Here is a 4,629-nt window from a genome sequence, read left to right as displayed (position 1 = left end):
CAGCAGGAAGCCAAGAGGTGATGGTTTGACTGTGGTTAATGCTGTAACTGGGTAGAGGGGGCCCTCTACTGGGACATAGAAGGTGTGGGTTCAAATTCTTTGCGCTTGAGGCTGAGGGAGGCCCTGTGTCTAATAAGTCTTGTATGTCCTGGATGAGTGCTCTAACCATTAGGCTTTATGCTTTTATCCACATACAGATCATAAGTCCTGCTATGATTTATATCTTAGGCAGTCAGGGCGAAGCAGGATTGCAAGCAAATAGAGGGAACTTTGCACAGGTTGAAATCTCCCACTGGAATGAATGGAGAGCCACATACTTCCTGTGCTAAGTAAGGATCTGACTCTGGAAGTAGCTAACTGCTTTTCATTGAGATAAATGAGAGAGCTGTGTGGTGATGCAGGGTGAAGTAGAATTTGCTGTGAGCTAGCTCCCCATTGCAAAAATATATATACTAAATAAAGGAGAGCTATGCATCTACACAGACCATAGAATAGCGCATACATAGAATGCCTCTTTGATCCTAGCTGAGTAAGAAAGGACTTTGTTGGAAGCTATGCATTTGACTTCTGGTGGGTGATAGAGGATTTAACCCTCTGCAGAGAATTAGAATCTCAAGGTCAGTATAGAAACTATGAACCCCTCAACCTATTTCAGGTGATTTCATGCATCTATATAGATACCTTTTGCTTTCTGAATGACTCACCCCCTGATAGTTTGCCAGATCTGAGGGAAAAGGAGGTAAGGTCAAAACATTGTCATGATGTAATCTGTGGGGAAATTTCCATGAGGACTTTTTTTCTCTCCAAAAACTCCTCTGAGAGTTTTGAATTTAGGAACTGGTTTGGTGGTCTCGAAACCATATGTGCAGCCATAGCTCTTGTTTAGGTTGGGAGGGAAGGATACCAAAGCAACTGCAGCTGGTCAAGAGACAGTGGAAGCATTTTCAAACAGTGTTGTGAGAAAAAGATAGCCCACTTATACATTCAACAACAGCAGTGCTGCTCTTCTATTAAAAATTCTTGCTTTTTAATTAAATTGTTGAAGCAGTTCTTTGGGTCTTCACCAAATGCAGCCTCCTCCTTGCTGGCTTTCCTTTTCCTTAACCCCTAAGACTTGCAATAAATGGAATGAAAGCGTTTTGGAAGGGTGACTAACAACTTTTAAAAGACCAGCAACAACAGCAAAAATGTCTTTCTGCCTTCATCTTCATTCTCTCTTTTGTTGAATTTGTTCCCTTTTTTTTTCCTGGTTGGGCTTGTGCGGGCCGGGAGCGCCCCGAGCCCTTTTCGCGCTGCACGCGGGCTGTGGCCAGCAGCCCGGGCGCGCGGGGGCGGAGAGGGAAGGCCTTCGAGCTGGAATTAGGCACGGACGCGTAGCGGTAGTTTAAAAGATTATTTACTTACACCGAGATGGCAGTGGTGTAGGCTGGAAAACTTGCTTAAGTTGCGGTTACAGACAAACAACACAGACGGTCTCGTGGAGGTTGCTAGGCTCCACGGTGCAGAGCTCCGGATGCTCTGGGTGAACGAGCCACCAAAATAGAAATCGTAAATACGTCTTATAAGAGTTGCGTTCGAAGACGGGAAGAGGTGGGTGGTGGATCAGGCCGCCACGCTCCTCTGGATCTCACACAGGGTTTCTATTACCCTGCCGTGTACCCAGAGTCCCCACGAGATGGATGTGGAGTCCTCTTCGGCTTGGACGGAAACTGCTCAAGCCTCTTATATGGCTAACAGGCCAATCGTTAGCCGCCACGTGTGAATAATTTAGCACTGGCCAATTATGGGGAACAAATTTGCATACCGGTGGCGGGAACTCTTTTGCACCGTGCATTCCTCTTGCAACATGAGCAATGCACTCTGCAAAAGAAGCTGCAGAAAGGCGGGAAACTGGTCCCTGCACCGGGGTTTCCTCTGCAACAGGAAACTCTCCCGTGCAATGCTCTGCAACTTGACGGGGATAATTCTGGTGCCGAAGCACAGACACACAATCATGCCTTTTGGGTCATGACAGGGCTCAAATGCAGGAACATGTATCCTTTTTAACTTCATGGAGTTTGTCCTATAGATATATAGAGTGTGTGTGTGCGTGTGTGTAAAATATACATCTCATGGCTTTCCAGAAGCCAGTCTTGAAGTCAGAGGAGGACATAATAAATCTGGACCAAGTAGTGTTATCGCAATTACCCAGCATAAATAGCATTATGTATAATGGGATCCTTTTCAGCCTTCATCTTTGCCTTATAAACTAAAAGGGTTAGGAGTTTCAAATGGACTACTATCTGCCTGGATCTGGTTATTTAGTTTCTTAATTTCCTTCTAAGCAATATATAGTTTTCATGTCAGTGTTCTGCTGTGAGAGGAGCTGTATTCATTGGATGCAAACTGTTTGTGAGTTTCTCTGTGCATCTAGGTCACTTACTGCTCCTTCAGTACCCCTAGGGGACGCAGTAACTTGGAACACAGAACTTAAGATAGGGCCTAGAAAGCTGTTGTTGCCTGATTTTATATATTTACTCTGATTAGGACTAGTGCCTGCATGCCTCTTGTCTGCTTATTACTTCTGCTCAAAAGATGTTGGCCTATTATTTGTGGCTTGCTGTACCCAGTAACTGCCACTCACCTGAACTTTTGGAAACATGAGGTTTAGAGAAGTCATCAGTTTCAGCCTTGTTTTTGCTTTCACTTGGCACAACAAGCTCTATGTGGTTCTGCAGTCTTTTGCACCTGAGAAAAGTGTTCTTCTGGACAAATGATGGTTGAGTAAAATTATCCAATTTTTAGATTAAAACCAGTGGGCTCTTGGAGCAAACAGAAGGCAGAGCTTTCATTTTTTCATTACAGCCGCAGACTTGGCAGCTTCTCTGGTGGTGCCATGCAGGGCGGGGTTTTGTCTACATTTTCTGGGGCTTAAGGTTTTGCTGATACACTTTGCAGGTGGACTTCCCAGTATACAGCCTTTATCCCTTAGAAATGCAGGAATACTAAAATAACAAATTAATACCTTCAGCAGCAGCAACAAATACAGGAAGTAAAGTAGCATAGAGAGAGTACTCAAGGAACATATTTGCTATTACCAGCTCCAATAAATATACCACATAACAATAAGAGAACTCATATTGTGAGTAGCCATCCTTTCCTATCAACAGGGTACACATCAGTTGACAGATTGACCATTATTTATAGGAATGTTCTAGCCTAAAAAGTACAATAACAGGTCCCCTATACAGCATATATTGCTATAGGCTTGACTGAGGGCTGCTATCGTCAATGTCTAAACTAATTTTTCTTTGTTAAAAAGTCATAGGAGCAAGTCTGAGAAAAGTAACATGATGTATGCTTTCTATGTAAGAAGATATGAAATATTAACTGGAACTTATTGAAGAGACAGCTGCTTTCTCAGAGGGAGGGCCATCCAGGGCTGACTAGTTCACTGAGAAACAACATTTCAGCATAAGAATTAACTATCTTCTTGTTTGCTGTATCAAGGCTCTGATTCCCCTGCACTGTACTAATAAAATATTATGTACTATACTCAATTGCCTTATATTCTTTCCATTTTGTTCCTGCAAGTCAAAGTGCAGCAATTTTTGGAGAGCTGAAGCCAGAAAATGGTCTCATTTCCATGGGCACAGAAGAATACCAGCATCTGGACAGAGTTACAGCAAGCCAAGATGATAGTCAGTATTTAAGTATAGATATATGGAATCCCATTTTCCTGACCATATGAGGCATCCACACAATTCTACAAGAGCAAACCATTGAAGTTAAACTTATTAAAAGAAGCTGTTTGACAGAAGAATAGACAGGCTGACAACTGAAAGCATGTAATCAAGTTTAACATAAGCATTGCTACCCAGCATTAAATTCACTGCACACACCAGTATATTTATGTAAATACCAAGAGGTGCATGTGCTATCATAAATGTTTCCACTGGCTCTGGAAATCGTATAAAAACAGCAGTACCTGATTTTAGTGATGAGACAGAAAATAGTCTAGTTATCAGGGTACTGGCTAGATTTTTTTAATGTATGTTCAGTATCAACTGCAACACAAAATGAAGACTCCAAAAATCTCATAGACTTTAAAGTCAGTAGACTCTCACTGAATTCAGTGGAATCTCTTCCTGTAAAGTTGGGCCTCAGAAATGAATAAAGCTACAGTTAACAGCAGTTAAATGAAAGAGAAGATTAATTTCTGTTTGCTAAAATTTGTTGGAAGTTAATATTTAATTTACCTGCATGCCACTTGGTGACATATTAAAGCTTTCTTATTAGCTCTCTAGACTCTCTATTGGTGTGTAGCCATAAGGTAAGGAAAAGCAATAAAATCCTATGGGCCTCAGAAATGAATAAAGCTACAGTTAACAGCAGTTAAATGAAAGAGAAGATTAATTTCTGTTTGCTAAAATTTGTTGGAAGTTAATATTTAATTTACCTGCATGCCACTTGGTGACATATTAAAGCTTTCTTATTAGCTCTCTAGACTCTCTATTGGTGTGTAGCCATAAGGTAAGGAAAAGCAATAAAATCCTACAATTCCTTTAAAAAAAAAAAAAGTGGGGAAAGAGGGGTTACTGCTGAACTTTTTTTTTTGGGGGGGAAGGGCTAGCTTAGGAGTTCCTATGA

At 41.6% G+C, this 4,629-nt stretch overlaps 1 long non-coding RNA gene across 1 annotated transcript in view; it reads left to right on the top strand.

Annotated features, from left to right (window-relative positions):
* LOC112551145 overlaps nucleotides 1-3,496 on the top strand; it is an 11,272-nt gene extending 7,776 nt beyond the window's left edge. The window contains exon 3 of the long non-coding RNA XR_003095323.1: nucleotides 3,302-3,496. This is a non-coding gene — a long non-coding RNA (uncharacterized LOC112551145). The remainder of the gene's footprint in view (nucleotides 1-3,301) is intronic.
* The last annotated feature ends 1,133 nt before the right edge of the window (nucleotides 3,497-4,629 follow it).

The sequence above is a fragment of the Alligator sinensis genome, unplaced genomic scaffold, assembly GCF_000455745.1.
Source record: "Alligator sinensis unplaced genomic scaffold, ASM45574v1 scaffold557_1, whole genome shotgun sequence".
NCBI lineage: Eukaryota > Metazoa > Chordata > Crocodylia > Alligatoridae > Alligator > Alligator sinensis.
Note: the sequence above shows the minus strand (reverse complement) of the source record. Positions and strands in the feature narration are given on the sequence as shown.